The sequence below is a fragment of the Antechinus flavipes genome, chromosome 1, assembly GCF_016432865.1.
Source record: "Antechinus flavipes isolate AdamAnt ecotype Samford, QLD, Australia chromosome 1, AdamAnt_v2, whole genome shotgun sequence".
Classification (NCBI taxonomy): domain Eukaryota; kingdom Metazoa; phylum Chordata; class Mammalia; order Dasyuromorphia; family Dasyuridae; genus Antechinus; species Antechinus flavipes.
This window is the reverse complement of record NC_067398.1, coordinates 659,299,317-659,322,687: the sequence shown is the minus strand read 5'-3', so window position 1 is coordinate 659,322,687 and position 23,371 is coordinate 659,299,317. Positions and strand designations below refer to the sequence as shown.

Sequence of the window (23,371 nt, the reverse complement as noted above, 5' to 3'; positions counted from 1 at the left end):
ATAGTGGATTGGCATATGCATCTCAACCAGGGAAGAGCCAAAATATTCCATCAGATGTTTTTCTTGATATGGCAGCCTCTAATACTCCTTGTCCCAAGTTACCTTCCACAATTAATTGTGTTTGATCTCATCTGTTAGCATAGGTTTTGATTTGAGAGTTATCTATGTATTTGAACAGACGGGAGAAGTGAGGGTGGAGGTTTATTAAAGGAAAAGATTTGAAGAAATGTTTTTTAAAACAAGTCTAAAGTGCACTTTTTGTTCACTTTACGATGAATATAATGAAGCTTAGCTTCCAGTTTCTTCCCATATTGAGTTTTAATAGCAAAAAAAAAAAAAAAAAAAAGTTTTTTGGATATCCCTGTGTAGGAAATCTGAATTATTTTAATTGGGCAGTTTTAACAAGATAAAGATAGTTTTCAGAATCTGTAAATAAAATTATAAGATTAATTTATATAGTAATAAATACATTATGAAGACTTACAATATAAAGTTGTAGTAAAAAATTGAAAAGCAGAGATATCACGGTAAATAGAAAAAAAGCTATTTGGATTCAGACAACCTAGTTTTGAATCTAAGGATTGCCACTTATACCTCTGTAACCCCTAGGTAAGTCATTTTATCCTTCTAGGCCTCAGTTCACCTATGGAAGTGGGAAGGTTGAACTATATGACCTTTATAAACTCTACATCTATGGTCCATTAACTTTTTTTTTTTAATGTCATTGTTCAAATCCTATTTAGGTTTACAGTCCACTAAAATACATTTTTCATACAAATGATTATTTGTCCATACCTCTCCATTTTGCATTTCTGAAGTTATTTTCTTAAACTTAAATATATGCTGATCATTTTTTTGAGGGTAGAGACGGTTCATCTTTGTTTTTTGTTCACTAGAGATCTTCAGTATATGTTTGCTACATCATCAGAGTCTGGGGATAAATTTCTGGGAAATAAAAGGGAAATCCTTATGGAGAAAGATGATGAATACCCTACTAACCTAACAACTTGATTTATCCAATATAAGTATAACCCTCTTAGAATAAATAGCTCATTTTAAGCCTAGGGGCATAATAATGTCTCTTAAGATCCACATAGCTCCCTACCCTTCAACTTTATAGAGTTTATTTTAGACTAAAGGTCCTTAATCTTTGTGTCAGGGGCCCTCTTTCCTACTCTGCTGAAGCTTATGGGTGCCTTCTCAGAATGTTTTTAAATTTATAAAATTAAATACATAGAATTACAGCGGAAGCAAGTAATATTGAAATTCACTTTTCTTTTTGTGTGTAGATATACACACATATATATGGCATTTATACATACATTTAAAATGAGATTTACAGATCTCAGTTGTTGAAGAACCTGTTTTCAACAAAAAGTTAATGAATTCAATTACTGACTATAAGCCTCCAGTTAGTAAAATTCCTAATACCTGCATAGAGGTGGAGGTCTACTTAAATTTACATTTATATCTACCTCCAGGTAACCACTAACCAGGTTGTCTTTTGGTAGACAGGCACCAAGAAGGAAGTTGGAGAAAAAACCCTCTTCTCAGGACTTTTCAGCCCAGGTGTTCCACTTGGAGATACCGGTAGAGCCCATGACCCACCTCAGCATCTCCCTTCTCTGCTCCATTTCACTTTTACCTTTGCTCCTTAGAAATGTGCTAGAAAGTTCTTTCCTGCTCCTCACTGCTGGAACCTCCCAATTCCAGCCAACTTGATGTTTAATTTATGCAGCATTTAAAGGCACTGATGAAATCCTCAGCCAAATGGAAGTCTTCCTGTCTGGTGTCATTTCACTTCATCACATGACTCAGAAACATCCAACTTTAATCAATCACCCTATCCTCACACAAAAATCTTCCTAAGAACCATCCAAAAATAAAATGGGATACATTGGTTGGCAGTGAGTTTACCATCAGATCAAGTTCTGTAGATAGAAGCCAGATTACTATTTGTCAGGAATATTGCAGCAGGGATTACTGTTGAGATACCATTTCTCAAGGTCTCTTCTGGTTCTGACCTTCCTACACAGAAATTGTTCCCCAAGGTACGTGAAGTACCAAATTATTGGGCTTCTTTGCCCAGTTCTCTATGTTGGGCATCATTGATTGCCTTCGTACCTGACACTCCTGAGGCATAGTAGGAAAAGAACCTGCAGCTCTATCCACATGATTGACGACCTTTGGCCTCCAGGAAAAAGTTGTTGCTACAGAGCATTTCCCATTTCCATGTCTTGAACTCTTGGCCAAAAAAAAAAAAAATTGAGGATAGCAAATCTATAGTGAGTGATTAAAATCTCGCCTTTCTGAATTTGAATGTTAACTTTTGTGTATGTACAATTTAACATTAGACATGGTTTCTTTTAAATACTTGTTGACTAATTGTGAGGACAATCTTGTAAAACAAATGTTCTGAGGGAGGAAAGCAAAAAGCACCTTTTTTTCCCCCCTTCATCCATGGATATAGGAGTTTCCATAGTGGGATTTTTGGAGGCTTCTATTTAGTATGCACGAGTAATAACTAAATAGAATTATCCTTCTTTAAGGAATGTACATCTTGTTTTGGTTTTACTTTTTTAACTTATGTGATGCTTCAATACATTGAAGAATCTATGAACCTATTAACAGAAATCTGCAGTATTGGTAGAGGGCAACCTATTCATACCCCATCCTGTAGAGTCATTTCTAATTCATGCTCTAGATCTGACACAGATTTGACCCAGCATGCTAAAGGCCATCTTTTTTTTTTTTTTATTTTAATAAACGTGTCTTGACTAACAATGAAGTATTTATCCCTTGCTATTGCTATGTGATCAGCTCTAGTCCTTTTTCTAATCAAACATCATCTGTGAAGATAAACTTCAGTCTACCTGTACTCTTCTGGTCACATGAAATTTTAATTTTTTGGAGATTTTGATTTTCTGGGATTCATAAGTATATTCTCATTAAATATAAATTTGCATTATTATTTTTAACATTTTCTCAAAATGAAACTTAGAAAATTTAAATAAGCTCACAAGAAATAGATGCCTAAGATTTCTCAAATATTCCAGAGGGCTCAAGAAGAATCGTGTGTATGTATGTGTGTCTGTGTCTGTATCTGTGTGTCTGTCTTTGACAGAGAAGGGAGAGACAGACATTTGGTTTCTTTAATTTTTGCTATTCTATAGTGAACCAGGTAAAAAAAGTCCTGTATTTCAGGAAGGTCAGAATCTAAGAAAACAAAGTTTTAGTCTCAGCAGTGTTGTTTTCTGAGAACCTGGGAAAAAAGTTTCTATTGCCTGTATAAGAACTCCCCTGCCCTTAGTTAGGAAACAAATTCTTCCCCACCAACGATATATTTCTATCACAGGATTACAATTTGTAGTTGGTAAGTAAAAGACTATCCAATTCTGGTGTTAAGACATCAAAGATATAAATATATATATGTATGTATGTATATACATGTACACACACACACACACACACATACATATAGATATTGATATCTAATACCCTTCTGTCTGAGTCAAGGGACAGCCCGAATAGTGCACTGATATCTATGAAATGCTAGTTATCAGAATACTCAAGGAAAGACGTAGCACACTGAAAAGCTCCTTTATGGAGGATTCCAGACTTGGTCAAGAATTATATAGTATTAAAAGACCTGGATACCTTGTGATCAGTGACAATGGATGTGCCTTACATTGGTAAGATTGTGGATTCATCAAGTTATTTACTGTATGTGTGACCTTGGATAAATGATTCAACTGGGGGGAAAGAGGGACCTTGATTTCCCCATCTGTAAAATGAAGGGATTGGGCACTCCCATGTGAGCCCTAAACTGGACTTTGCCACTAACTCCTGTGAACTCAAAAGAAATTACCATCTCTGGTCTTCAGTTTCTTCATCTGTAAAATTAAGATGTGATCTCTCAGGCCCCCACTAGCTCAAATTGGTATCACATAATATAGAAAGAATATTGGATCTAAAGTCAGAAGACCTAAGTTCAGATCTCAGTTCTCCTCATTACCTGCTTCTGCCCTGCTTACTGTGGACAAGTAATTCTCCTTAGGCCTGTTTTTATATCTATACAAATGGGAAGAGTAGTCTAGATATCTTAGTTTCTAGCTCTGAAGTGTTAGAACAGTATAACATTCATGATCATAAAGCAAAATGACAGAGCCAGAAATAAATAGAACAATAGGTGGAATCTAATAAGAAATTGTAAAAGGATTACACTTGGGTTAAAAAAAATCAACTTCACATATATGATATGGAGAATAAAATGGTAATATTTTGCACTACACTAATTTTTAAATGAGTCAACAGTTAAAGAATACCCTCCCAGAAAACAATTTAATGCAATATTGCATTAATATATGTAATATAATGCATTATAATAATATTATATATATAATGCATTAAGAAAATCCAGGAAAGGGGGGAGAGAGAATGCCGATTGTCATAATGTATTCAACCATGTTGAAGGACCTTGAAGTTATACACTATAGGGGTCACTTGAAGGAACTGGGATATTTGTCCCAAAGAAGAAAAAACTGAAAGGAAGGAGGAGTGGGAGAGGGATGTCATGGAGTAGAGAAAAAATCATAATACTGCTGTTATGTTTTAAGCCCAAGAGAATTTCTGGGTAGGTTATTAATAAAAAATGGTCATTTGGCCAACTCCCTGGGACAAGTCACTCGGAGGTGTTCAGTGAAGGACTGAGAATAACTACAGAATAATTCCTTGGGCTATTTAGGCAAAAGGATATGTCTCCATCTAAGCTTGAGCAAGAACTGGGGGCTTTCTCAACCTAGATTGAATTCCTTGCAAAATTAGGTGGGTTCTGACCAGAATGAGAAGTTAATGCAATCTCATCAGTAATGTCCTACCAAAAAAACCCTTAAATTTAGAAAACAAGAAGACATACTTCTCCAAGATTAGTTAATGAGTTCAATATTTATGTCTTCAAGTATTTGGAAAGAGTCATAGAGAAAAGGAATTAGTCTAGATCCACTTAGACCTCAGAAGACAGAATTAGGAATAATAAGGGGAAGTTACAGAAAGGCAAACTGAGGTTTAATAAAAAGCATCCTACTATCCAAAAATGAAATGGACGGCCTTGGAAGGTAATGAAGACTTGACTTTTCACCATCTTTCTTTGTTCACCCAGCACAGACTCTGGGGTTTGAAATATGTCATAGATGAAAGAACATTATAATTTGAGTTGGGAGCGATAAAAGTATTCAGTTCTTTCCTGATAATTAGCATCTGTATGGCCATGAACAAAAGGCTTGAAACACAACTTCCATTTGTGAATTGGGAAAAGTTTTACAAATAAACATACTTCACAGGGTTGTTCACAGGAGGATCTGATGTGTTAACAATTTTCAAAACTTGAGAAGTTTTTTCTAAGTAGCAGCTAATGTTTGACATTTGAGTATCTCATGCTCCTTTGACCCTCCACCATTCCTGAAATACAGAACCTTGTCCTTGGATAACGCCACCTTTTAATTTTGGGGCTTCCGTTTCATGTATTACTTGATGGGGTATAGAGGTGCAAAAGCACTGAATCCAAAAAATATTGGGGTTTCAGGACTCTTCCCTATATGGTCCATCAATATTGGGGAGTAGTCACTGAGCCCCAAATATATATATTGTAGTTTGGGGTCAAATGTTGTGAGGTATCTCAATTTGTACGTTTAGACCATGTCCAAATCAAGAGGCAAAGATTTTTAGCCATTAACAAGGGAAAGATGTGAGCTAAGTTCCCTAGGAAACCATTAACAAGAAGAATGATGGCATAAGGCAGGCTAAATTCCTAAAGAAGTTGGGGGTGGGAGGATCATGCCATTGACAAGCAGGCTAACCCTAAAAGGAGTTAGCCATTGTGATTTGGTAAGGGGAGTAACTCTAAAAGGATTTAGGGAAGAAACAGGCTACCCTTACATTCTTTCATTGGGGAAAAATAATCTCAGGGGTTGACATCATAACTTAGCTTTCTGATTGAATATTGTAACTGTGGGGCCATGACAAAGGCCCACAAATTCAACAGAAGCCTTCTCTTGCCAACCTCCCTCCCTATGGCCCACTTAGAAACTGGGTTGCTATCAGAGACATGGCCTTTTGTTGAGGTCTTATTCATACTATCATTAGAAGAAAATTTTACTTTTCTCCAGTATAAATGTAAGAGCTCTCAGTTGGATCCTTCTGGCCACTGAACAATCCTCTTGTATTTATGTGACATTATTTTGCTCCCCACTGAGAGGGCGTAAGCACTCCTCAGACTTCAGCATCATGGGCTCCTTTTCTTGTCTTGTCATGGGATTCTCCCACTGCTCACTCACTAAGATAACTACAGACCTGCCCAGCTGACCCCATTCTCTGCCTCCGCTCCGGGACCTCGCGCCCTGTTCTCCACCTGCACCTTCTGGCTCTCCTTTGCCTCCTGGCTTCTTTCCATATATTTGCAACCACGCTTCAGTCTTCCATTTGGGCTCTTACTGTTCTGGCCTACATCGCTAAATTTCCTGAATAAAATTTCTTGATGTAAAGTTTGTGCTTTCTCACTAGCCACTCTCTCCTCAGTCCCTGACAATCAGCCTTCTGCCCCAGTCGCTGCCTTTTGTAAAGTGATCAATGACTCCTATTTACAAAATTCAATGACCTTTTTTTTTTCCAGTCTTCATCCTCTTTGACCTCTGCAACTTGGGCCACTTTTGGGAAGTATTTTGAAGTGGAAATACTGGGTTGCAAAACCCAGTTCAAGTCAAGAATTTATTAAGTACTATATGCCAGGCACCAGGCTAAACTCTGAAGATAAAAGAAAATAAAAAATAGTCCTCACATTCTAATGGGGGATGCAGCATGCATGAGACCAAGGGTAAGTAAAAAAACCTGTTCAGGCCTCAGTTTCCCTTTTTTGGGGGTGGGGAGAGGTTGTTGTGAGGGGTGGAGGAGGTGGAGAAGATAATCTGAGTTAAGTGACTTTGCTGGGGTCACACAGCTAGTAGTATCTGAGGCTAGATTTGAACTCGGGGCCTCTGCCTTCACTGTACTACCTAGCTGCCCCCCAAGTCTTGCTTTCCTCCTCTGTAAAATGAGCACAGAAAACAAGACTAGGATTCCTTTCAGCTTTAAACCTGAGATCCTGTGACTCAGGATCAAACAGTGAGTTTTCTTTCACCAAATGTAAAATTTAAAGATTGGTTTCAGTTCTGTTTTGCTGAGACTTAGATTTCATAATCCCTCTCCCGATTTCTTCTTGGAAACTTCATCAGTCACCCACATCCCAGAAGGACTTGCCCGAAGGCCAAGCTTGTGTCTTGTGACTAACTTTGTAACCCCACCCATCACTTACTTTCCAGAGATACTTGAGGGTCCACAGAGCCCTTGTCCAGACCTCCTTGTTGTGGGCCAGGAAACGGAATCGCTTCCTTGTCTGGGGAAGATGCGGACGGTCACCGGGCAGGACGGGTCCCGGACACAGCGGATCTGCCGGACATTCCATCTGGGCTGCACAGAGCGCAGCTCCGGGGCCGACCCTGCGGCCTGGAGGCCAGACGTGTTTGTCTGAGCCCTACTGCGAAACGAGCCCAAGGCAGGCTCTCACTGGGTCAGGAGCCACGCAGGGACACTCCCAGAGTCTCTGAAGAACCTTGGTGGGGGCTGTAAGCCATGAGGGACGCCGACGCAGGACCCCCCAGCAAGACTCGCCCGCTCAAAGGGGACACGAGGCGCACAAGTCTAGACCAGTGGGCAGGCTCGATCTCTGGACTGACCAGCCACAGCCAGGGGTGCCCTACCTTGACTCCAACATCATGAGGTGCTTGGTCCTCTGAGCTCCCACCACTCGACCACCCTTGTCTTCTGAGGTGGATCGCATGTCCTGGCTGAGATGAGGGGGCTTCAGAGGAGGAGGTCCGAATGATGCAGCCTCAGCTGTGACTGTGTCAGCCCCGGCCAAGCAGAAGAAATCCGTGTTGTAGCACTTCTGCTCTGTCGGGCAGCAGGCCGTGGCCCCGATTTACTAGTGACTGCCAGCCTAATAAATTGGTCGTGCCGGAACTTTGTCTCCTAGTTTACCTTAATTTTCACATCGAACACACATGTGAGTTCACTTGTCTAAGGAACCTGACACCACTTATTGACCCAGATCACCACATAGCGACCTGCTGCCTGTAAGCGGTCAATAAGCATTTATTAAGTTTATTATTACTTTATTATTTTATTTTTATTATTATATTATTAATTTATTATTACTATAAGCTCAGCACTTCACTAAGCACTAGGGTTACAAAGGAGGCAAAAAACAATCCCTTCTCTCTAAAGGGCTCACAGTCTGATGAAGACTAACACGGAGACAACTATGTATAAAGATCTAGACAGGAAAAATTAGAGATAATCGATAGAGGGGAAGGCACTAGCTTTAAGGGGAATCAGAAGGGTTTTATAGAAGGTGACGTCTTAGCTGGGACTCAAAGGAAGCCAGCAAAGCTGGGAGGTGAAGGGGAAGACAGAGGGTAGTCTAGGGATAGTGGACAGACTGCAAAGATACAGTGTCAAGAAATGACGAGAGCAGGGAAATTTCCATTCTCTAAGGTTCCCAGCCTTAGTGAAATTTCTTTATTTTATGGAGACGCAAATGTCTTATCCAAGGCAACAAGATGGCACAGCCAGCCTCTGAATCCATGTCCCCTGTCACCTAATCCAGCCATGGCACTTGTTTTACCTGCTTAATCGTGGAAGTGAGCCAAGGCAGACGACTTTCTATTCCACCGTCCCTCTCCATCTGTGTGCTGCTTGTGATTCCTGCTAGTTCTGAGAAGCAGAAGCTTCTCAGTATAAAACAGACTCTGACGGTTGAGTAATGAGGTTATAAACACAACTATTGACAAAAATAAAACGCAGTATCCTAAATAGCTGAACACTTTAGAAAATGAAGCTGCAGCAGAGCACAGGAAACAAAAAATCAAGGAGATAACTGACATTCTTGAAACAATGCAAAACACTGCCTTGGTTCCTTATGACAATCTGCATCTAAGTCATCTTTGCACAGCCCTCTCTCACTGAAAGCCAGTTCACTTGCAAGTCAAGACATCGCCTCCCTTGGTCTATTTTGAGAAGGAAGAAAAACAGTAACAATTATAAATAAAAATTAATTTTAAAACAAACTCTTGATTGAGTCAAATGGAATGAGTAGTAGCTGAGTGGTTGGGCCTGGGTTCAATAAGAACTGAATTCAAATCCAGCCTCAGATATTTGACAGATTGACCCTGGACACTAAGTCATTTAATGTCTCTTCCTGTTTCATATGACCAAGTGAGATAATATTTAAGCACTTCACTGGCCTCAAAATGCTATATTGTTATGTCATTTCAGAGATGTGAGACTGACCCCTTTTGGGAGTTTTCTTGTCAGATACTAGAGTGGTTTGCCACTTCCTTCCATTTTACAGATGAGGAAACTGAGGCAAAAGTCACAGATCAAAAAGACACAGTAAGTGTCTGAGGCCAGATTTGAACTCATGAAAATGATTCCAAGCCCAGCACTTTGTCCACTTTGGCACCTAGGAACCCTAAAATGCCTACTTCTTCTGTTTGAAGTCACCAGCTCTGGAAGCTAATTTTTTTTTTTTATGTAATAGTTCTTTATTTTCAGAATAGATGCAAAGATAGTTTTCAGCATTCACCCTTGCAAAACTTGTATTCCAAATTTTTCTCCCTAACCCTTCCCCCTCCCCTAGACAGCAACTAATCCATCACATGTTAAACAGGTGCAATTCTTCTAAACGTATTTCCACATTTACCATGCTGCACAAGAAAAATCACATCAAAAAGGGGGAAATGTAAAAGGGAAAAAAAAGCAAACAAAAAGGGTAAAAATACTATATTGTGATCCACATCCAATCCCCATGATACTCTTTCTGGAAGCTGTTTTTGAATGAATGATTTGCCCATAGGTTGATCTACTGATAGATATAGAAATATAGAGATAGATATATGTAGATGTATGTATGTAATTTGATTCTTATAACCACTCTGTAAGATAGGTGCTATTAGTATCTTGATGATTAGGTAGTGATCTAAGATACTAACATTAGTATTTTAGATATCAGATGAGGAAATTAAGGCATAAGGATGTTAATTGACTTGCCAGAAACATACAGTTGTTAAGCAGCCAGTGCGAGTCTTCTGGCCTCTGTCTGGCACTCTATCCACTAAGCCTTTGTGATCGTCACAAAGCACAGAAGAGTCGGTGTTGTGATACAGGAGTCACCTGCCAGAGGCTGCTGGAGACTGAGAGGCAGTTGCTGTTCTCTGACCTCTCTCCTCTTCCCTCTGCCTCCAATTTATCTCATTCCCAGTCCGCAACACCTGTGTCAGCAAAGGCTGTCCTGCAGCTCCTTAAGATGTTATGATCCACAGCTGTGGAGGCTCTTGGAGAATTGACCTGCCCCTTCACCTAGGCATGGTCCTTAACAGGTAGGAATCCTCTTCAACTTGTCTTCCCCTATCTTATGGCAGGCAAACTCTAATTCTTGCTCCCTCTGTCCCTGTAATTCAGATTTTCCACCTATTGAGGTAAAACTGGCTTCCCCCTGCTTTCTTCTCTCCAAAGCCTTCCTTCTATCAGATCAGCCATCTGCATCCAGAAAAAGAACTAATGAGCCTGAATGTAAATCAACACATGCTATGTTCACTTATTTTTTCTGTTGTTTTTTTTTTTTTAAATCTCTCCCATGGTTTTAACCTTTTGCTCTGTTTTTTCTCTCCCAAAATAATTCATAAAGCAATGTGTGTTAAAAACAAATAAATAAATAAACTGGTAAATAAATAAATAAATGCAATTAACTGCTTTCAGATCAAACCCTTCTGCTGAAATTGCATCTCCTCTCCTCTCCCAACTGCCAACACTATGCACCAACTCTCCTTTTTCTTCCATTTCTTTACTCTTTCCATATTTCCTGCCTATAATATAAACTGACATTTTTTAATTTTTAAAGCTTTTTATTTTCAAAACATATGCATGGATAATTTGACAACATTGACCCTTGCATAGCCTTCTGTTTCATATTTTCTCCTCCTTCCCCCCTAGATGGCAAGCAACCCAATATATGTTAAACATGTTAAACTATATTTTAAATCCAACGTGTATAAACATATTTATACAATTCTCTTGCTGCACAAGAAAAATCAAATCAAAAAGAAAATAAATGAATAAGAAAAAATGCAAGCAAACAATAAAGAGTGAGAATGTTATGTTGTGATCCACATTTAGTTCCCACAGTCCTCTCTCCCTGGGTGCAGATGGCTCTCTTCATCACAAGAGCATTGGAACTGGCTTAGATCATCTCATTGTTGGAAAGAGCCACGTCCATCAGAATTCATAGTCCTATAATATTGATATTATGTATAATGATAACCTGGTTCTGCTCCTTTCACTCAGCATCAGTTCCTGTAAGCCTCTCCAGGCCTTTCTGTATTCATCCTGCTGGTCATTTCTTACAGAACAATAATATTCCATAACATTCATATACCACAATTTATTCAGCCATTCTCCAATTGATGGGCATCTATTCAGTTTCCAGAAAAACTGACATTCTCAAAGACTCCTCAGAAGCACTTTATTCTACTAAGAAAGCAGTCTATTCATTATAAATTCTTTTTTACCCTACTCCACACATCAAAAATTGATCTATATTTTTCTCTCTTCTCTTTTCCTTTCCTCCAGTATCTGAGTAAAAGATGGCCCTTGTTGCCAAGATCAAATGCTGTACTCATGCTCTTGACAGTAACCTTTCTTATCCCTTTCAGGAATTTGACAAATGATGTTTTCCCTTCTACTTCAAATTTAATCTTTCTCCATCTGTTGATTCCTTCTTTGCTGCTATAAACTTTTCTTGCTCTTGAAAAAGCCTTTACTTGACCCCACCATTCTCTTTAGCTATTTGCCTATATATTTGTATCCCCTTCTATATTCATTGACTCAATTTCCTCTCCTGCCCATTTCTTAAGGACTTTCAATCTGGCTGATGTCTCACCATTCTACTAAAACTGCTCCTGGAAGAGAAAAAGAAAATACGAGTTTTGCAAGGGTGAATGCTGAAAACTATCTTTGCATCTATTCTGAAAATAAAGAACTATTACTTTAAACTACTAAATCGGATGGCTTTCTCTCAATCTTCATTTTCCTTGACCACATGCCCTGTAATTTTCCAAACCCCCAATTCTCCTTCTATCAGTATGACTGCTCCTTCTCAGTATTCTTTTCCATCTTAAATCCATCTTAAAATGGGAGTGTGTTTTTCTAAACTCTGTCCTGGATCCTCTTCTCTCTCATCTACATAATCTCTCTTAATAATCTCATCAGTGCCCATGGATTCCATTGTCATTTCTCTGCTGATGATTCCCAAGTCTGGATACCAAGCCATTGGCAATTCAAACTCAACACGACCAAAATAGAACTTAGGGCATAGTAGATATCACTTGATTGGATATTATGGTGACTTTCATTTGGACAATTATTATATGACCTTTTTGAGATTAACTTTCTTCATCTACAAAATGGAGATATTAATAATACCTGAAATTACTAGTACACACCTGGTGAGTATCAAATGAGATTTTTTATGTAAAGCACTTTTCAAACTTTAAAAGCCCTGTTTAAATACTAGTTATTAAATAGCATATTATAGGTACCTACATACATATGTGTTTATGTGTGTACATCTAGGAAGGAAGATGGTGATTTCAAAGAGGCAACAAGGTTTTGTCAAGAAGAGATCATTCCAAACTAACTTCATTTCCTTTATTGACAGAAGAAAGTATTTTTAAAGCATCTATTATATACTAGGCAATATATTATTGCATTTGATCCTCACAACAATCCAAGGAGGTAGGACTTACAACTTTCTAGGGAAGTAGGGATAAATGTGTCTGTATTTCCTAGAACAGGGAAGTTTGGAGTAGGGATTGGCTTAGACACATACATGTGTGTTTATATCCATCCATATATGTATGTATGTATATGTATATATACATATATATGGATGTGTATCATATAGTGGGGGTTGGGGTGAGGGATGCATAGATTTATATATGTATGATATAGCAAATAAGTGAGTAATTGAATTTCACGTTTTGGGATTTAGGTCAGGGCTCTATTTCCCAATATTTTTGGTCTGATTCTATCATGACATCTACATATAGTATCTGTATGTGTATGTGAATATGTGTGTGCCCCTAAACTCACCCCTGTTTTAAACTTCCCTTTTCTATGGAAGGCATTGCCTTCCTTCCAGCCACCCAGGTTCTCAACCTCTGTCATCAGGAGCTCTTTTCTTCTCCTTCCCCCTGCCAATATCTCATCAGTTGACAGATTTCCCTGGCACACCATCTATAATCTGACTCTTATGCTTTCCCTTGTCAGAGCTCACCTGGCACTCATCACTTTCTCATCTATTGTGATAGTCTCCTGTTTACATTGAGGGTTGAAAAGAAACTTGATGGCTAGCTTGTCCAAGTCACACCCTAAAGTAGCCCATAAGTGGCCATCCTGTCTCCAAGAAGAAGGGCCCCACTGTCTCTCCAGCTCTAATTCTTAGCTTTTCCTTTCCTCTCGTCACCTTTTGGCCACTTCTTCCCTTTCCCTTACTTCCCATCTCCATTTGCTCCTGATTCCGCCCCCTGGGACCAAACAGACTCAATCTAATCCCTCCCCCATGTGAGAGCCATTCAAACATTTAAAAGACAGCAGGTCCCCCAGAGTCTTCTTTCCTCCAAGATAAAGATACCTAGTTTTTTCAGCCCATCTTCATATATTCCAGATTCAAGGACTTTTACTACTATCCTGATTGTCCTTCTCTGGAGACTCCAGTTTATCAATGACCTTTTAAAACTCTGAGCAGTGCCCAAAACTGAGCACAATGCATCCACTGAAGCCCGGGGAGGACAGAGTACAGTGGGATTATCCCCTCCCTATTTCTGGAAGCTACAAACCTCTTAATGTAGCCCAAGATCATACCAGCTTTGGGGGGATCTGCTGTGTTGTACCACTGACTCATATTGAGCTTGAATCTAACACCCCCAAATCTTTTTTTTTCAAAACCACTGCCATATAGCCACACTTCTCCAGGCTTGTACTTGTGAAGCTCAGTTTTTGAAGCCAAGAGAAATAAGTAATTTATCCTTATTAAATTTCATGCATTTTGGATTTAGCCCAGGGCTCTTCATTTGGATCCTAACTCTTTCATCTAGTGTATTAGCTTGCTCTCCAAGCTTTGTGACCTCTATGAATTGATAAGTATTCCTTCTCCACTTGGCCAAATTGTTAATTCAAAAGTTCAAACACTTAGAGCTAAGCATAAAGGCTTGGGGTACTCCTCTAGCCCAGACTCTCCTCACTTCTGGACTGGACCATTGCAATAGCCCCCCAGTTCCTTTAGGAGAATCACAGAATTTGAGAATCAGAAGGGAATTCAGCAGCAGGATAATCAATCCATATATTGAAGTCCTCCTAACATGTTGACATTCAACCAATTAACAATTATTAACAACAACCATTAACACTATTTCTGAAGCCATCTAATTTTTTCATCCAATTCATATTTTTTCATCTTCTTCAAAAAAATAATATAAGACATTCTAGAAGAAAAAACACTATTAAAATCTGGGTTAACTATATCCACAGCATTCCCCTTATCTACAAGTTTAGTAAATCTAGGTATTAAGTGGTGAAGTCCATAAAACACCAAGTCTGGAGTTGGGGATACCCAAATTCAAATCCAGCCTCAGTCACTTAAACTATGTCTCAGTTTTGTCATCTGTAAAATGGGAATACTTCCCTGGGTTAATGTGAAGATCAAATGGGATAATACTTGTAAAGTGTCTGGTACATAGTAGGTGATTTTTTTGCTTTCTGTCAGATACAGGGAATGAGGTTAGTTTAGAATAATCTTTTCTTGATGAAGTCTTGTTGACTCCTTGTAATCCTTTAATGTAATCATTCTCCTTCCCAGATGCTTGCTAAACATCTTAAGTAATTTTGCTTGCTCTCTAATTTCGTTATCTTACTGCCACCCACCCCAATCAAAAAATCCTACCACTTCTTTGATTTTTCTTTTTCTCCCACTGTAGCTAAAAAGCAAACATTTTTCTGGTTATCCCTTAGCCTCCTTTTATACCTTCAGCTCCTTCCTTCTGAGTTTTACAGAACCTGGATAATTAGCATTTTCAAGATGGTCTAACTTCTGTCTTTTGTACATTTTTTAAATCGAAATTGATTTGTTACACACACACAAATATATTATTTTAAAGCTTTTTCTTTTCAAAATATATGCCTGTATAATTTTTCAACATTGACTCTTGCATAGTTTTTTCAGATTTTCCCCTCCTTTCCTCCATTCCTTCCCCTAGATTGCTAGATGACTAGCAATCCAATATATGCTATACATGTTAAAATATGTTAAATACAATATATATACATATATTTTTTTAACTTGGTCCCAAAGGTTCGAATTAAGAGCATTAGGGCAAAGTTGAAGAGCAGCACATTTTGGCTCTGTGTAAGGAGTCCTAGTGAGCTCCCTGCCATGAGGGGACTTCAAAGACTGGAAGAGCATCTCTCGGTGTACTGTCCGAAGGATTCCTGCTCAGTTACGGGAAGAACGAGATAGCTTTCGTGGCACATTCCCATCCTTAAGACACTCTAGGAGTCTAAGAGTTAATGAAGGCAGGATTTGGAAAGAAAGGCAGGTGAGGAGTGCCAGGAAAGGGAGGAGGCGAGCAAGTCAGGGCAGGAAACTACTCCTGAGAGGAGGCAAAGTCTTGCTGTTGCCTTCCAGAGGCAGAAGGTGGATCCCGATGGACATGGAGGGCCAGAGTCAGAAAGGCTACTGAATGGAAACACAATTGCAGAGCAGGAGCATCCATGGTCCACCTGAATCATGATGATGCAATAAAGAATCCATGTTTTCGAGGAAGAGTGCCAGTGAGAACCCCCATGGCTCTGCTCAAACCTGCCTCTTTGCTTTTGGTACTGCACATCTCTGCATCACAAGCTGCCAGCTCAGGTGAGACTTCTGGTTTCTTGATTTCTTTCTGACAGTTGGACAAGGCAGAGGAACTCTTCTAGTCTTTTTCAGAAATTTATGAGAAGAAGCCTATCCTCTGCAGTCTCTACTAGGGAAGTGAGTCAGACTAAATTGCTTTTGCTGTCTTGGGAGTGAGGTGCCTCAGGGCATCTCCTGGGTTCTTAGAAGGGTTGTTGTTGTCCAGTCCTTCCTTTTTCAGTCATGTCTGACTCTTCCAGACGCCATTTGGGGTTATCTTGGCAGAGATACTGGTTTGCTCTTTTCTCCTCCAGCTCGTTTTACTCTCCCCCCCCACCCCAATTTTCCCAGTAGTTTTTGTCAAATAGTGAATTCTTATCCCAGAAGCTGGAGTCTTTGGGCTTATCAAACATTAGGTTACTGTAGCCATTAACTAATGTCTTATGAACCTAACCTATTTCTTAGCCAGTAGATGACCACTCTCCAGCTCATTTTACAAATGAGGAACTGAAACAAATGCCCAGGGTCACATATCTAGTAAATGCCTGAGATCAGATTGGAACTCTGAAAGATGAATCTTCTCAACTCCAGCCCCACTAGTCTGTCTATCCACTCTGCCACTCCTGGAAAAGGAGAGTTTCTCTAAGAACATGAGATGTGGGACAGCCAATCCGGTGTTGACTGATTTATTTAAAGAAGGGAAGTGCAGGAAAAGGAAATGGGATATTCATGTGCTGTACTGAAAATAGCATAGGACTGGCCATCCCCAGTCATCCTGACTTCTGTCTTGCTGATGAGGTCTAGATCTGGGGCACCTAAATGAAATTAGGGTTTAATTGAGGTCTAGTGGCAGGTTTGGGGTATAGGGAGTCAAACAGAGCTCCCCTGCAACCCCCCTTGGTTCGGCACAAGGATATTGAGTTAAATGAACTCTAGTGGTGGCGCGAGTCCCCAATAAAAGCATTTATTAGCCTGAAAATCTAGATTGATAAAAAAAAGGTTTATTATGGGGTTTGGAAGTAAGGTTAAAGTATAGTTAAGGAAATAGGCAAGGGGAGAGATAAGAAGGGCACCAGAAACAGCATTCCAGTGGGCAGAGGGTCCTGGCATGCCAGGAGTAAGGCTGGCAGGTTTGGAATCTCTGCAAAGAGGGGGTCCCAGCTTAGCTCTTTTATAATGGGAGATTTAGCTAGAGGGGCCTGTGGGTGGAGTCCCAAGTTGGCTCAGATGGGGGTGGGGGCTGGGACAGGCCTGGATCTTCTATTGGAATTCAAAGGGACCAGGATTTGTGAATCAAACTGTTCTGGATTGATAATTACATCAACTAGGAGGGAGTGGGAATCAGAAAGAAAGGAATAATCAATTCTTAAAGGGCCCTATTGCTACACTGGACTTTGATGACTCTTGAAGAGAGTGAGACTGATGAGTTTGCAAAGCTCTGCCTCACTTAAAATCTAATTCACAGACACATCGAAATATCACCCCATGATATCATTGGTCCCATTTGAAAACAAAAGTCAAACATCAACAGATTCTAAAAGTAACTTTCAGCTCGGATCAGAATATCATTCTGAGGTTTTCAGGTGTAACACTGTTTGATGTAGTAAATCCATGGTTCCTTTGGACCTGAAATCTTATCAATCCCTAAGTCTGTAAACACTTAAAAAAACATTCCTCATGTTTCTATCCTCATTAGGAGGCCAGACAGAATGCTCCAGACCATTCATCCGATACCATGAGCAAGTCTCATACAATAGAGCTACCTTGGACCAAGCGCTCTGGAGGATCCATAGACCCACGAGTGGAGGGGAAGAGTCAGTCCAGCTTGATTTCCAAGCCTATCAAAGGTCAGTGAGATTTCAGAAACAACTCCCAACATTCAAGATTTTACTTGGGGGGTCCCATGTGGTCCCCTTTATAGGCACTCAGCAACCCCTTCCTTCTATCAAGAGTGTAATCATGGAATTCTAGAGCACCAGAGCTAGAAGCTAACTTAAGAGATTATCTAGTTCTTGACTGAGTTACTTGTTTTTAACATTTTGATAACCATGTTTCAATAAAATTGTTTTCCTTTGTATTTCTACTAATTTTGTGTATTTAAAAATGTTCTTCTGAGAAGGATCCATGGACTTCACTAGCCTGCCACAGCAATCCTGGACGTAAACAAGGTCAAGTCCCAAACTCATTTTATAGATGAGGAAAATCAGACTTTTAGTCCCACAGGCTGGAAATGTGTGTTATGCCTAACTCCTCAACCTCATCCCATATAATCAGTTACTTGCAAAATAGTTTTTGTCTCCAAAATATGTCTCACAGATGTCCCTTTCCCCCAATTCATACAACAACCACCCTAATTTAAGTGATAATTGCCCTTTGCTGTACTGTTGAAATATTTTTCTAATTGGTCCCTTGCCTCCTGTCTCTCATCACTTCAATCACTACACCCAGCTGCTTGAGCAATTCTTTTACTTTATAATGGCAGCCCCTTCACCTCGCCTTCCCTTTTCTGCTCTCCCCATGCCAATCGTACAAAAACTTTAATAACTCCCTGTTACCACTGAGATCATATAGGCCCTGTATTTATAATTTTGCTTCACCATAAGTTTATTGAGGTTTTTCCTTGTCTCAAGACAATTTTGTAATGAGATACAATTTTTTTACTCTCTTATGCTGCCCCTTTGTAAGTAAGGATGACATTCCTGACCTACCATCAGGAAGGAGAATTTGAGTTCTTTTAATTGTAGTGGCGAGAAGCTGCCCTGAGCCATCCACACTCTTGCTAAGCTAACATGTGACTTGAGTCTGCAATTTAGGATGTATTTTACCATTGCTAAAAAGGAACTTTTGAGACCAACTAGCCAAGTCCCCTTATTTCACAGAGAAGGAAAGTGAGTTATAGGGAAGAGAAGTGATTGTCTGTGCTCATAGATAGATCTAGATCTCTGCCTACAAAAATCCTCATCTCCTTTCCAAGACACAATTGAGATGCCCCAAGCTCAATAAAGCCTTCCCTGATCCCTCAACTAATAATCTTTTCCTTTTTAAATTATCTTTGTATATATGTTTTTGTACGTGAAGTATCCCCCCCCACCCAGTAGAATGAGAGCAAGACCTGTTTCATTATTCATCTCTGTAACCCTAATATTTAATGCAGTGCCTTGTACATGTTATATATTTAATATTTGTTGAACTGAATTGAATTAAACAAGGACACAGGAGACCCAGCCCAGGGTTCTTTGAAAGAATACATGAAAAAGCATTAATTAAGTGTTTACTATGTAGTAAGTGCTGGGAATTTAAGTAAATTTATTAAGACAAACTCAACTCTCATGGCGCCCATTCACATTGGAACTGGAGGGAGACAGCACAGATGAGAGTTCCATCACAGGATAGATAGAAAAGCCCAGGATTCTTAAGGGTACAACAACTGGCCGATGGCTAGGCCCACGAGTGGACAGCTAGCTACCCAGTTCTAGATAGAGCATCGAGCCTGGAGTCAGGACCACACGTTCAGATTTGGCCCTGGACACTTTCTAGCTGCATGAGCTTGGGCAAATCACAACCTCTGTTGGTCTCTATTTTCTCATCTGTAAACTGAGTGGGTCCCTTTCAGCTCTTGACTTTTATGGTCCCCAGGATCCCACTCAGTTTCTGCCAAGAACTAGGGGACCAAGATAAAAGTGCTGACATTGGGGGGGGTCCCTTCTTTGGGTTTTCCAGGACTTTCAAACTCAGCCTGAAACGTGACAACAGCATCTTCTCGAAAGACTTTGAACTCACTGGGATGAGACGTACCACATCTTTCAATGTATCTTTCCTTTATTCTGGAGAACTGAGAGGTAAGAGTTTCCTTTCATTAAAAGTCCAGCTCCTGGGCTCCAGGCCAGATGTAAGTTTGCCTTGGGAACCTCCATCATCAGTGCATAAGGAGGGAGGGCAGAGGAGCAAAGTCCTTGGAACTGGTAGCAGAAATGAAAATCCCTGCCCTACCTTGTTGGTTAGAAGGGACTCCTCTCTTTTTAAATTCCATATTCTTGGAAAAAGCCTTCTATCCTCAGTGCCTCCCCTTCTCTCCCTTCATTCTCAATGTAATATTTTGCAACCTGACTTCTGACCTCATCATTCAGCTGAAACTGTGATCTCCTAACTGGCAAGTCTACTGACTTTTTCTCAGTCCTTGTCCTTCCTGACCTCTCCCCAGCATTTGACACTGGCAGTCACTTTTCCTCCTGGATATTTTCTTTCTTATCTGGGTTTTTCTGGCCCTGCTCCCTTCATTATCTCAAGCTATCCCCCACCCCTGGAAAGTTCTCCTTCTTCCACTCTGCCTGCCTACCCATCTCCCTGGCTTACTTCAAGTCCCAACTAACCTCCCTCAATTTTCATACCTTCCCTCTGTTAATGATTTCCTATTCATCCTGTATATATCTTGCTTTTGTATGTATTTGGTTGCATGTTTGTCTCCCCCATTGGACTGTAAGCTCCTTAAGGATAAAAACTACTTTTGCTTCCTTTTGTGTCTTCAGGACTTTGGGCCATGTCTGGTATGGAGTAGGTACTTAGAAAGTGTTTACTGATTTATTGATTCCGAATCTCCTCTTTTCTGCCTCTTGCTTCTCAATCTTTGCTGGATCATCATGCAGGTCATACTCACTGACTGTGTGTATCCCCCAGAGCTCTTCCTGAGCTCTCCTTCCTTCTTTCTCAACATTCTCACTTGGTGACCTCAGCTCCCATGGATTCAATTCATGATCTCCATGCAGATAGCTTTCAGATCTCTATGCCCAGCCCTAATCTCCTTCCTGAGCTTAAGTCCTTCATCCCCAGTTATCTTTTGGTAATTTCAGTCTGGATGTCTACGAGACAGCTCAAACTCAACATGAACTGAACTACCTTTCCCCCAAATCTATTCCTTTTATGAACTTCCCTATTACTGTCAAAGACAGATCCTTCCAGTCCTACAGGCTGGAAATATGTCTCATCCCTGGCTCATCATCCTCAGCTCATATAGCCAATCATTTCCAAACAACTCATGTATGTCCTCTTTCCTCATACAACTACCCCAGTTCAGGTCATAATTGCTTCTTGACTGTATAATGTTCTTCTTATTGGTCCCTTGCCTCCTGTCTCTCTCCACTTCTTTCAAGTAATAAATAGGACCACGACAATCCCTTCACCTCTCCTTCCCTCCCTGACACCCCCAATATGAGTCATGCAATAATCTTCAGTTGTTCCCTATTACCACTGGGATCAAATGTGAAACCCTTAGTTTGGTATTTATAACAAATAAATGGAAAAAGCTCTGGAAAAAGCTTCCTCTAACTCTAAGGTTCTTGGACATTATTCCTCTAAACTTCCTTTCAGGGCTAGCCGCACTGGCCTGCTAAGGAACTTGCTCTTTCTTATTCACAATTCTCCATCTCCCACCTCTTTGCCTTTGCAGCAATTGTCCCTCATCCCTGATCCCTCCTCACCACTCTTGGAGTCCCTGCTTAGCTTCAAGTCTCAGGTCGAGCCCTACCTTCTATAGGAAGTCTTTTCTGGTCCACCTCCCCTCCCCACCAGGAGTCAGTACCTTCCCATCCCAACATTAGCACAATGTTTAGTGCTCAATAAATACTTGATTGATTGATTGACAGTATCTAAAAGTACTGCTAGCAGAAATATTAGATAAACCTTATCCCTCCTGTAGACATGTGCCTCTTTTACATATGTTTACACAAGTTCAGTTCAATTCAACAAGCATTTGTTAAATGTCTACTAGGTGCTAAGCACTGTGTTGGGCACCAAAGTTATAGAAAGACAAGTATAGGAGACTATATTCTACTAGGGGATGGTACAGCGTGGCCACGGGTGAGTGAACAAGTCATTTTAAATGGGGAGCTGTAATATTCTCTCTAAAATGTAATGTTCTCTGTTGGGGTTTCCTTGGGGTCCTTGGAGGCAGCCTTTGTTTCAGATCAGTAATCTCCCCAAATGCTGCCAGGTGTTAAAGTCCAAATCCTTTATTGAATCTTTCTAAGTCTTGTCTCCTTTCCTGCGGCCTGGCTAGCTTTCTTAGAGGCCTTCTGTAGTCTTGGTTCCAGGAGCTTGAGCTCTGGCTTCTGAATCTCCCTGACTTCCAAGGGTTTGTGCTTCAGCCCCCAGCCACAACAAAGGTGGAAGATGGAATGAATCTGTCTTGGCCTCTGAGAGCTTCTAGTGCTTGTCTTTCCTGGCCCTGAGAGCTTCTTGCTTATATCCTCCACACTGAGTACACACCAATCATTATATCACTAAGAAGTCATTATTTGTTGTAGGATTAAATCAATGCTAAACTAGATTTAACCATTGTCTCCTCACTTCTACTTAGTACCTTGTTTCAAGTTCTGGCCCATAACATCTCTTTGTAGGATTAAATCAATCATACTGAACCATGCTAAATCAGATAACTATTGTCTCTCAGTTCCACTGACTTAGCACCTTGTTTCAAGTTCTGGCCCATAAGAGGGAGACATTGCTAACAGCTGGGGAGACCAGGAAAGGCCTCCTGTGGGGAGCTGCTTCAGAAGCCTTGCAAGGACTCAGGAGTTCTGAAAGGCAGCAGGAGTGAGGGGGTCAAACATCCCAAAACTAGGGCACAGCCTGTGCGAAGGCAGGAAGGAAGCTGGTCAGAACAGAAAGGGCAGAGGGGGATGGGAGAGCTGTGAAATTGTTCTAGAAAGAGATGAGGGAGCCAAATTGTGAAGAATTTTAAAGACCGATAAAGGAGTTTCTATTTTATCCTCTGGTGATAGGGAGCTAAAGAAACGTCTTAAGGAGGGGATTGACATAGGCAGATCTGTGACTTAGAAATATCATTTGGGATTTGTGTGGATGGATTGGAAAGGGAAAAGATGGGTAAAAGGAACACCTATAAAGAGGCAAGAGAAGGACTAACATAGGGTAACTAGGAGAGAAGGGAACAAATTTAAGAGCTTTTGTGAGTGCAAAACCAACTATTAGGTAAAACCCCTTTTCCCCTGAATGAAGAGTTAAAGATGACTCCAAGATTGGGAAACTGGGTAACAGAAAAGATACTGGTACCCTGAGAAAATAGGTGAGGGGGAAGGGTAAGTTCGATACCAATAAAGTGAATCCTAGCCAAACAAACAAACAAAAATACCTTAAAACCTGTCTCTATTTTCTTTTTTCAATTAGCAAGTATTTCTTTTCTCTTTTTCCCACATTATTTAGGCCAACTTTCTACTCCCTACCCAATCTTTGGTGAAAAAGCAAAAACACAAAAAACAAAACCAATATGCATTAGTTAAGCAAAACAAATTCCCATATTGGCCATATCCAAAAGTGTGTGTC

The 23,371-nt window shown here is 40.2% G+C and overlaps 1 protein-coding gene across 2 annotated transcripts in view; it reads left to right on the top strand.

Moving 5' to 3' along the window:
* The window catches only part of LOC127544907 (scaffold attachment factor B1-like), a 50,477-nt gene extending 42,425 nt beyond the window's left edge, over positions 1-8,052 (top strand). For both annotated transcript variants that reach the window (XR_007949555.1, XR_007949554.1), the window contains 2 exons: positions 6,668-6,868; positions 7,353-8,052. The gene's annotated coding sequence lies outside the window, so the exon portion shown is untranslated. The remainder of the gene's footprint in view (positions 1-6,667; positions 6,869-7,352) is intronic.
* The last annotated feature ends 15,319 nt before the right edge of the window (positions 8,053-23,371 follow it).